This window comes from Hipposideros armiger, unplaced genomic scaffold, assembly GCF_001890085.2.
Source record: "Hipposideros armiger isolate ML-2016 unplaced genomic scaffold, ASM189008v1 scaffold_5, whole genome shotgun sequence".
Taxonomy (NCBI): domain Eukaryota; kingdom Metazoa; phylum Chordata; class Mammalia; order Chiroptera; family Hipposideridae; genus Hipposideros; species Hipposideros armiger.
This window is the reverse complement of record NW_017731355.1, coordinates 4,803,793-4,815,735: the sequence shown is the minus strand read 5'-3', so window position 1 is coordinate 4,815,735 and position 11,943 is coordinate 4,803,793. Positions and strand designations below refer to the sequence as shown.

Sequence of the window (11,943 nt, the reverse complement as noted above, 5' to 3'; positions counted from 1 at the left end):
TCAGATAATCTCTGTGTGTGCTATGCTAAAAAATCATTGTCATTAGGTTAAGATCAAAGATAATAAGCAGCATTTATTAGTGTGACATCCTTTATCTTATAATCTAGTGAATGCATTTCTGATTAAGGTGTATCCTAATAGTTGAGAAAATCACGACATGTAAATACAGTTGCATCGATTGCTGTTCTCAATATGCTTTTAACCTCTTCAAAGGAGCCATTAACATCACAGTCAGAAACACATAGTGAAGTCCAGAGTATGTACACAGTACCGCCATTGGCTGCATCCACCAGTGCTGAGCACGCTTATAAGTTACCGAATACTCCAATTTATAAGTTGTGAGAGTTTGACTTTGGATTCATAATGTCAATAGCATACTTCCAATTTTTTAAAATTCCTGAGCTAATTTAAATGCTTTTGAGTTTTGCACTTCGATTTTAGAAGTGTACTAAGTTATAATCAATGCTTTTTTTTTTAAGATTTTTATTGGGGAATTGGGGGGATGGGAACAGTGCTGGGGGATTAGGGAAGGGGAACAGACAAGTTGCTGTCGTTTTGTTCTTCAATCTAGTTGTGGAGGACGTTGCTTCACTTGCCCAAATTGGCACCATCATTGCGCTCTTCCCTGGAGAGGCAGATCAGTCGCCGGCTTCTGGACGGCCACTCACTGCGGCGGCTGGCCACTCACGCTGGCTGCTGGCTACACACGGTAGCCCATGGCAACCCACTGCCACAGGGACTGCAGCCTACGCCGTCGCCGGCAACTCATGGCAGCCCAGCTCCAGGTCGAGCTGTTGTTCAGCATCTTAGCTGCGGAGGGCAGTGTCACTGGCCCTCATATGCGGGATCCGAACCGGGGCCCTCTGGCATCCCAAGCGAATTCTTAACCATCGCGCCACTCGGCCGGCCCAATCAATGCTTTCTTAAACGCAAACCTTTTGTTCCTCCCGAGGAACCATATATATATATATGTGTATATATATATATAATATATAATATATAACATATATAATATATAAATTTTGATTAAGCGCTCTGATAAAGGAAGGGAGATTCAACACCATTCTGAGAGAAGGGACTGTTATTGTTCCCATTTTTCAGATGAGGCAATGGTCACAGAAAGGTTAAGTAAGTTGCCCCACATCATACTCGTATAACTAGTGAAAAGCTTGAGCCCAGGCAGTCGGGCTCTTCAGCCTGTGCCTTTAAGTGCTCGTATTTAATAAAGACAGAGGGTGTGCCATTCTAGGACCTTCCTTTCCACAGGGTGGTGGTTGGTTGTTCATAGCATAGTGGTTAAAGCACTGGACTTTCAAGCCAACTTCAAGGTTTCAGTCATAGTGCTCCAACTCCAGCTGCGTGGTTTCAGCCTCCAACTTTGATATAAATTTGGTATCCACTTTGGCATCCACTTTGATGTCACCTACCACTTACTTACGATGAACTTTAGCCTTCAGATCCTTCACCCCCATTTTTATGTGAGTTCTCTTTTTAACATCTTCTGAAATCCAGTGAGGGAGGGTGTGGCTCAACATAAGCAGGTGTCACAGGAGAAACAAGAGAGAATCAGGTTCCTAGGATGCCCAGAGGGAAGCAATGATTTAATCAAGGAAATCTGCAGGAGTTTTGGGTGTTAGGCGCAGCATTTATCCTGGTCAGGTGCCTAACACAACCCCGTGAAAAGCAAATGCATTATATGCTTCATGTTTATATTGCCCAGGTAAGCAAGGAAGAGACACCATCTTCAGAACCAAAGGATGTGAGAAAATGAACAGCTTTTCATTGCAATTAAGCACCAGGGTGGGAACCATTTATTACCGATATAGCAGATCTGATCAGTTTTTGCATCTGCAGAGGTCTTTACACCTGTAGAAGGGGCACTGTATACTATAAGTAGTTCAATTGTGATGAGGCCATGGAGAAAGAGACACCATTGGTGAGAGGGATTCTACCAGCCAGCTGCTGGCTTGTATTTAAAAAAAAAAAAAAGTAATGAATTATTGGGAAGAAGTTGGAAACTGTAGGTGTATTTGCTTGCAATTTATATTTTTTGTCAGTGGAGGATTATTTATTTTGCTTCCTGAAGCTTTGATTCATTTAAAGTAGCTCTTGTCACTAAGTAATTTTTAAATTAACCTTCAACCATGTGTCAGCAGCTGTATGATAGAAGCAAATGCATTATGTATTACTGTTTTGGATATAAGTTCTGAAAAAGCCAACTATCATTCTCAACATCAAAGAGCACCCCTTATCAAGGGTTTGGCTGAGAGGATAAAGCACTGGCTATTTACCTCATGACCTTGGTTTCAATCCGAATCATATTGCCAGTGAAAGGAGTTTTATGATCTCAGTCCCACACAGGTAGATAGCAGTCCATATCACCAAAACACAGATAGGCAAAAAGGGAATTTTCCTGCTTAGGAGAGACCTGAGGTTGAAAAAAGTCCAGAGACGTGGAAGTGAAACAGCATCGAGCTCATATGCCATCTAGAGATGGCAGTCTTCTCAGCTGGACAAGGTGGCTCAGAATTGCAGTCTGGGGATGCGCTCCAACCTGGCTTGCAGATAAAGAAATCTGTTTTCAGAGCTTGCAACTCGTCCAAGTCTATTTTTCAAGCCAATACCTCCTCTCCAAACTCTCCCCTCCCCCAATCCTCTTTTTCCAGAAACAAAAAGCAGAAAGTCAACCAGAAGGATCTTTAGGATGCCATGTGTAGAGCGAGTGTGATGGTTTTAATCATTTGAAAGGATGATACCAACTGAGCTGATATGTTTCAGACCTTGCTTTTCAAAATTAAAATTAATAACAGTTATTTCTCAGTATAGTTACTTAGATGACAGAGTGAATGAACTATTATTACAATGATGCCTGTAGTGTGGTATTCTCAGGAAGGAGACCCAGTCCATCAACCAATTTTAAAATTAAAAAATTAAAAAAAATCAAATTAATAAAAGACAATGTAGTTTGTACTTGACATTTGAATTCGTTTGATGATAGATATAAGTAATATATCAAATGTATAATATCTTAAACAATTTCTCCTTGTTTCTGTACATTCGATCACTTCCTTTATTTTTTACTCTATTAGTTTACTAAGTCAGTCATTCCTAGGTCTTTTCAAGAAGTATTTTAGTAATTGTGGAGTAAAACAGTTACTATATTATAATCATATCTATTTGGTGTAGCAAGAAGGGGCATTCCAACATCTGGTTTACACTATATCCTTTATTTCTGAATATAGACAGATAAGAGTAATCTCTCTTTAGCTGTACGAACACTCAGCCAGGCAAAAACGTTCATGTCTATGAATAGTACCATCAGGAGCACTGAAGATCGTATTCTCTACATACAAATCGTAACTTCAGCTATTTTAAAAGCAAAGGCACATTTCCTAAGTGGGAGAGGGAGCATTGCTATGGGTTTCTGTTTCTACGAAAGGAAAAACATCCCTCACCCATAAGATTTAAAGATGACTAGCACCACCCATATGAGGTGAAGTCTCACAGTTTTCTATGTATGGAACAAAGTGTGAGAGCATTCAGTCTAGCACAACTTGCTCAAGCAGCTCATGTGGTAGACTTGAAGAAAACAGGTTGGGGTGGGGGTGGTTGTCAAGACAGAGAAAGATACACGGGGATCCAGAAATTCCAATGGCTCTGCCTGGGAAGCAGATCTCTCGATTTTTCCAGGAGGTTGTTCTTCCTTGGTGCCTGCACCATTAGGCTAAATGGGTTTCTCTCACATCCATGGAGGGGAGAGCAGATAAAAAGATACAAATGCAATAGCCTTTCATTGTCAGCAAACAAAAAGGGGCACACATGTGCCAGTTTATAAATTACTGTTTTCATTAAAAAGGAGTTCAAAAATCAGGTTCCACTTATCATTGTTAAAAACCTTAAATTTTTTTTAGCCGTATGACTTCATTATATGAATTATAGAATTGTAATAGAGTAATATTACTCTTAAGCCAGCTCTCTTAAATTTAAGACATTCAAGACCCAATAATGCACTAGGTTCTTTCGTTCAAGTTATGCAAATAATATACATTTTTTTTTATTCTGCTTCCCACCAGGTTATACATGTATTATAAACATAACAAAGACCTCTTTCTTGTGCAATATATTACTCAGAAGCTGGTGAAAAATAGAAGCCAAAATATTGTGAATTACAGTCTTAACATGGTTTGGCTTTATGCTACTGGCTGACATATTTTAAATGCTAAAGAGAGCCTGGACTGGAAGCAGAAATGTTGCCTCACAGTTACCTACTACTGCTGCCATTCATACTGATGTTTCTCACTGTCTAAATCAGATTATTATCTGTGTTTTCTTTAGAGTGGAACTAGCAGACCCAGCTTTGCTACATTTGGAAAATCAGCAGGGGGAATGGTCATCTCAGAAAGACAAAAATAAAAGAAGGGTCTGAAACTTAACATAAATTACCCTGGCTGTCCCTGAAGTCAGAACTGGACAGAACCTTTTTATTCTTTCTCACAAAGCTGATGATGGAAACCAATGTGGATTATTTCATGAGCATTGTTTCTCATGTATTTCATATAGTTTCATAATGGACTCCATACACTTAATAAATATAGTCACTGACATATTAATTTCACTTAGGCTTTAAAAGAACGAAAAACTAAAGCTTAGAAAATTAGAAATACTGAATTCTGTCTTATGATGAAAACAATATTTACATTATTCATAGACTTAGCCCCAAATAAGATATGCTGGATGGGAAGATGGATCTGTCCTTCCCAAGGTTTCCATGTTTCCATTTATACCCAATGTAGCCAATTGATAACTTGCTCAATTGGATAAAAGGAAGCAGAAAAGTAAAATAATACAGATTTTTCAAAAAAGGGAACCTAAGTATGTGTGTCCCTGAAGTAAAAACGCTAGTCTCATAATCTCATACTTAAAAAACATCCCTTTTCTAAGGGAGCTTTATTTGTTTATGCTGGGCAAATTGAAAACAAAAATAAGTGGAAAAGAAGAAATTCAGTCCTTCGGCCTCATGACGTAACATGAGCTCTGTGGGAATGAGGGGGCATTCCTTTATACTTGTATGCAATCTGAGCTCAGTGGCTTTGAAAGCTCTGAAGTCCACAAAACTCTTCCCTCCTTGTTTTTCCCCCTTTAAAAAAAAAATAAAAACCTACCTCGACTAATTTATATAACCTCATCAGCATTTCTAACAGAAATTCTCACCTCAAATCCCGTCTTGTGATGGAGTGGGTAGAGCCAGTCTGTGAAGTGCTTGGCAGATCACTCCCAACCTCTTGTTAAATTCAACAAGTGTCAGTTGTACTTCTCCTGTCAGCATAGAGTCCTTCAGACAGGGCAAAAAGGGCCGCGCTGGGTGGCAGGCAGGCACGTTTTAAGATGGTGTATCATCGGTTTCGATGCTGCCAGCCTGCCCCTGGATTGGTGCATGGTTTCCTTCTTAACAAAATGTAGGCACAGAATTAACGTGTACTGTCACAAAACATAAACAGCATTGATGTGAGAGATGAAAATTTGCCCTCCATCAGATTACTATTAAGAAGAAAAAAAAAGACTATGAGGTCAGAATTATTTCTTAATTGCATTTCACACCTGGTTAAGATAGTGTCTACAGCTGCAAAGAGATGAAAGGAATGATTGATCCTTGAAAAGAGAATAGGTAGGGTAGGCACTGGAAGGCTTCAGAGCCAGGCCCACTGGGGTGGAGTGAAAAGCAGAATTCACTTTTGGTAGAATTAATTTCTTGCCCGCATTTGAAAAAGGAAGGTGGCTCTGGAAGCAGCCTTCCTCCTCCAGTGCTGACTGCAAATCCCCCACCAAACCAGTCTCCCTGTAAACAACGGATATTTTAGATGCAATTAGACTTCCATGTGCCGTGCACAAAAACAGCTGGGAAGAGTTTCCAAAGTTTTCTCTTTTTAATTTGAGGGGAATACTAAAGAAATAAAATATCCTGACAACTTCTAGTGTTGTCTTGTGACTTAAAAAAAAAAAAATCAGCCTGTGAAGTATCACTGCTCTGTTTTAGTCTAATGCTACTTCTATCTTTTATCCTTTTTAATTAGAAGGCAAATTCTCAGACCGCCAGGCCTAATCCCTACACAGTGGAACAAAGCCCAGCAAAGCCTTTGAACACTGTTCAGCCGGGCAGCACAAACCCTAGTAACTGTTGGCAGTAGGGGCAGGACTCTGACCCTCATCTCAGCCATTCTCCTGCAGCTCCTGATGCTCCCTGCCCTTCAGAACCCTATCTGTTGTTCTTCTGTTTAGACTGAAAAGACAAAAGAGGAGACAATGTGGGAAACCTAGAGGATTGGCTAGGTAGGATGCGGGGAGCTGGTGATGGATAGGGGCAAGTAAATGGAGTTTCACGGGAATGGACACAGTGGGGAGAATTGGATCACCAGATTAGGTCTTTAGGTTCAAGAAATTTCTTCATCCCTCACTAAATCTTTTCACGGACAATGCCACTTTTTAAACAATTGTTGCATTTCCAATTACTCCAGGAGTGTTCAAACAAATGCCCCAAACCCTACGTGAAAAGTTTGCTCATATTTTAAACTTGCCAGATGAAAATCAATAAAACAAACACCCCCAAATCAGTGGCAGACACTTACATCTCCCAAGTATTTACACTTGTAATAATATTTGAGTCAAGAGCATAATTTGAGCTTGCTCAAGCAAAACATGAATCCAAGAAACAGAAACGTGAATTTCCAAAGCTAATGGGAACAATAATGAATCAAAAAACCAAATTCCAAGTATGCAAATATGAAAAAGGATTGTTTGCATTTTCTACTTTGCTAACTGTGAATTATTGAACAGTGAAACAACAGATGCTATACTACTACTGTGCTGCAAACTCTTCCAAATTGTTCTTAGACAGAGCTACAAATGTGTGGGAATTGCTATCTGATGCCAAGGTGTTTGAGGCTTGTATTGGGATTTCTGAAAAAGATATGCATTTTCTGTTTTTTTGTTGAGATAGCTGGGAAAGACATTTCAGGGGAAGAAAAAAACAAAAATCTCTTCTTGGAAACATTTTTAGCAGCCCCTCAGACCCTTGAACACAGCAGGTTTCAGAAAGCCACTTTCATTTTTAACCCTTCAAATGTCTACAGAAACACCAATATATTTAGGGCAGTACTTAGCCCAATCATTACAGTTGTCTTTGTAACCAAATTTAAAATGTGTTACTGATCTGACTTTAGGTGATTAAGAGGTTAATATAAATCATAGGGAAGGATTCAGTTAGGAGTTTTGATGGATGATGTCCAAAAATGTGTGCATTTTATCATGTAATCTTAACTTCAAACCTCAGGCTGAGCTGCTTTTAAGGAAGCTCCCATTTTTAAAGCTTGTAGTAGGACAGATGTGCTGAGTTTTGTATTTACATAAAATGCAATTTTGGCAATTTTAAAATATGAGTTTTACATTGGTCTCTAGCACATGTATTTTGAGAACATATATTTATTTTATTAAAGGGACAGCAATATATGTAATTATAGCCCATTTCTGTATAATATCTATTATTCAAATTACGAAACCCAGTATCTTCCTCAATATTCTCTGTCTGCACTGCATAAGCAAATCCTTTCTCCAGGTCAGTGGCAAAATGGATGAAATACACAAAGATAATCAAATAGAACTATAGATAGTATTTTATAAAGAATGATGCAGCATTATTGAGTCTTCTCTCAGCTTGCTTTTGTGCTTGTCTTTTTACCTTTGATGTTTTCAAAAGATATACAAAATACAGCCACCTACACTGATGCTCTTTAAACACACCTCATGTTTATCCTTCTTTTCTTTGTTTTAATTGAAAACTGTCTGAAAAATTAGGATATGCTGATTAGTTCAGGGGACTCCCAGCAGCGATCACGATTTGCAAATAAAAATACTTTAAATTTTTAAAAAATGCTCTTGTAAAGATAGAAGCCTTTTAAAGGTTGTCTAAATGTTTGCACACATTTCACTGTCTAATGCTCCAATGGAAATGATCAATAAACCTTTGCATAAAAAGAGCAAATTCATTATGCATGGGTTTTTTAATAATCATTGGAAATCTTTACCTAGTGGGAAATGATTTACTGTTGTCCTGTGCGCACAGGCTGTCTTTTGCAGGTATGTTGTGAAATGCTGTGGAGAACGTGCTATAGTGATATTTAATACTATATTTCCAAAAGAAGATTCTGGAGACTCAGAGAGTTCCAGATATGCGTATAAACCACAGCTCAACACAGTTCCCATAAATCAAACTTGGCATCACTTCTATCAGGGGATGGCTTTTGTGTTTGTTTTTGTCCCTGTGTCACTGTCACCTACCCACTCACCTTGATCATGTGTATGAGTTAATTTTATTAGAATGGTATGGAAAGGGATCTAGATCAGAGGAACCCAAAGCTTTTGAAAACAGCTTTTTCTTTTAAGAAACTAAGACTTGCATGAGCCCTGACAATGCAGTGTACCTTGTTATTCAACATGGTTGAATATAGTCATTAATACTTATTAGAACGTGAAAATCAAAATAACTGCTATATTTTCTATTTTTCTCTTTTTTAGAAATCATGTAGTTTAGTTGTACTTAATAGCTTTGAGTGGATAGGATAGCCAAGGTTAAAATGTTTTTTGTGCAGGTTAGTTTTTGTTGTTGTTATTCAGTTTTTTCCACTGAATTAAGCTTTCGTTACTAAGAATAAAACCGTAGAGGGTTTCTGAAGCTTATAATGTAAATGACCACAAATGCTAAGCTCAATCAAAACAAATACTAAAAAAAAAAAAAAAGCCAGCCCTTAATTCTGTATTCTGATCATCAGCAACTGTATAACTATATCATTAACGATGTTCTCTAACTGGGGAAGTCCCTACCCTAGAGTGTAAAGGATCAAAGAAAACATTCTTTTCTGTCTGGTACACTTAGTGGTCCTGCCTCCCAACAGTGGGATAAAAGGAACTTGCTAAACTGTTGCCATTTTGCAACATCTGCTATAATTCCCCTAAATCCAGATTTGTCTGACACAGAGAGGCCTGTTCTTACATCATTGCCATGTGACGGTATAACACCAGTCACATCAAGCTGGAGGACTGCAGCTTCAGGCTATGATAATATGAAGAAAACCTTTTTGCCTAGGGCAAAACACTTGTAACCAAGTATTATTCATCTGGCCAATTTAAATCTTCTCTCAAAAAGGTACCCAGAAACATATGCAGTATGCCTTTGTACAAGGCTTGAGCAGCTCATAGGCAAATGACCTGAACCAAGAGTACAAAACCTAATGTCCTGATTAATTACTGCTAAGCGGCTCTGATACACAGAAAAGAGAAGGCTGGTGCTAATCCTTCACCCTGTCCTACATTCTCAATATAGCCAAAACATTGCTGACAGCTACAAAAACAAACCTGTCCATGTTTGCTTTTTGTTTTTTTTTAATTACACATTATCATTTGGTGCCCTCCACCTAATAAAACCAGGATGCAGATAGATTGGTTCAGAGGGGGCTTCTTGGGACAAGGCCACGGGTGCATAAAAAGCAAACAATCTGAAGGTGGGTGACAACAACAACACAACTTCCAAATGTAAATCTTTTGGGGTGTTCTCATTTTCAGGGTTCAGTTTCAAAGAGACTGAGCTTTTCTGGCAACTGTTCCTTAAGAATTGAGCAACCTTTGCTGGTTATCCTGTTGTAGGAAGATTGCTGTGCTTAGAATTTTATTAGGAAAGGATGTTTGAATTTCTTTTACCTATAAAAATAAGAGGATGCTTGTATTTCTCTATACATATCAGACATGTTAAAATTTCAAACTGTTCGAATTGGAAAGCTATATAGGTTTCATCCATCACTCAAATGACACCTACTTTTATTAATAAAGCAGAGATCTGGAGTCCCTGTCACTTTTGCTGAGCAAGAAATACATGGCTAAAAGAAAAGAGTCTTATATAAAGGAGAAGGAAGTAGTTTATCTTAGCAAATTTCTTTCATTTAAAAAAGTCAGAAGGTCACTAAATGCAGCTCATCAGTCGTAAGACTATTACATTATAGGTAAATCAAATTAAAATACTTCTTTTGCACTTTATGTAAAACATGGCAAAGCTCTGATAACACCAATTCAAAGCAACTAATGATCCTTATCTACTTTGAAGACTGTCCTTAATTTGTCATTATTCTACAAGCACACCCCACCCGGCAGTTCTAGGAAATAGTAAGGAACAACTACAATTCAGGCTGGGAAGGGCCAGCCTAACTAGAATGAAGGTCATTTTACCCACAAGGCTGCCCCAAATGCAAAGAAGAGACCTATTTTCACCTGCAATGCACTCATTATAAAGTCTAATTCCATTTAGATTTTCAAGAGTTTTTCTATGTTTGAGCCCATTATTTGTAGGCACAAGCATTTTCCATGTGCCACAGCTGCCTATCCAGTGTTTAACAGACTGCACAGGAAATACATTTTCCACCTGTTTGGATCAAACGCTGATGCTGGCTGCCCAAGCAAATGCATGACACTGGTTCAGCATCAGAGGCTGAGTTTTGATGGTCGGTGCTGTGTTTAAGAGCACCAAGTCCTTGGTTCTCTTTGTACACCAATTTTCCTCCCTTTCCCTACCCACTTTCTCTGCCTCTCCCTCAGCCAGCCCCCAAGCAATGCACTTTGATTTCCCATCATTCTTCAAGCCCCTTCTTTTTGAATGAGAGTGACTCACCTCATTAATGAGGGTGTAACTTTGGAGTCAATTCACCTTGGTTAATAGCATCCCCTTAATTCTCAGCACCACCAGCTCACAACATGATGACCTTTGATGGAGATTGTCCTTCCCTGCAACTTGAAGATATGACTTTGTTCAGAGGCAGAGTAAAGAAACAAATCGTGCTGCTTCTCAGGTCTGGACATCCAAATTGATAATCCTTCAGAGGTGAAAGAACTGCCTCATTATCTGCCAAGATTGAAACCATGTAGGGGGAAATTTCTCCCTCTCTTGGTTGGTTGCAGATTTTTTTGCAGATTAAAAAAGATAAGTTTGAAAATCACTGCCCTTCCTGGAATTGAACTGAAATATTATTAAGGATCGGAAACACTAAAAGTATTTCCCATTATTATCTGGCTTCCCTTTGACTGATCAGTCCCCCAAAGGCAGAGAAAGTACAATGGATATACATTTTGAATTAGAGAGACCCAGACTTAAAACCTGACTTGCACTTATCAGCTGCATGACCCTGAGTGAATCGCTGGACCTCAGTGTCCTCAGCTATAAAATGGGGCCAAATGAGGCCTGTTTCCCTGGTTCACTGGGAGGATTCAGTGAGATAATGAATGTAAAGCAACCTCTTTAACCAACTTCAACAATCCTATTAGGCATTATAATCTCCATTTCACAGAGTGGGGTGAATGGTTCAGGAAGTTAAAGCACTTGCCAAATGTCAAAGTCACATCGTAGGTGTTTAATAAGCGGGGACTATTTATAATCATCAACCCAAGGAGACTGGATTCTCACCTGCCTCCAAATAACTCATTTCCAAGTTGGAGGGCCTTTGCTCTTGGGGTGAGACAGCCAGGCTTCCTTTTCGACTAGCTCTTCAGAGGCCTTGCCAGGAAAGCACAAAGGGAAGGAAGCCCCCATTTACCAACCTCCCGCTTTGCAGGAGGTGATTTTGAAATTTGCCTCCTCAATCAGCCCAACAGCCCTTCGAGTTATCATCTCCTTCTCACAGAGCAGGATCCCGGACCTGAGAAATATTAAATCGCCTGCTGAAGGTCACGGACATTCTTTATGGGAGAACTGTTAATAGCTTTGTAAATGCAGGGCTCTCTGCCCTTGGGGTGTGCTCTTTCCACTTACTGCCCTCACTCACCACCCTTCTGCTCAGGAACACGGGGGTGGGATGGTAAGGTGTTGGAGAGAGAATGGCTAAACCTTGGCAAGGGATGTCCTCCGCAGCA

The 11,943-nt window shown here is 39.3% G+C and overlaps 1 long non-coding RNA gene across 1 annotated transcript; it reads right to left on the bottom strand.

The window, feature by feature from the left end:
- Positions 1–911: 911 nt before the first annotated feature.
- On the bottom strand, positions 912–10,869 carry LOC109384038 (uncharacterized). Its single transcript, XR_002124335.1, has 3 exons — positions 10,709–10,869; positions 5,212–5,538; positions 912–2,554 (listed from the first exon to the last, which is right to left on the bottom strand). It is a non-coding gene; the product is annotated as an uncharacterized LOC109384038 (long non-coding RNA).
- Positions 10,870–11,943: the final 1,074 nt, after the last annotated feature.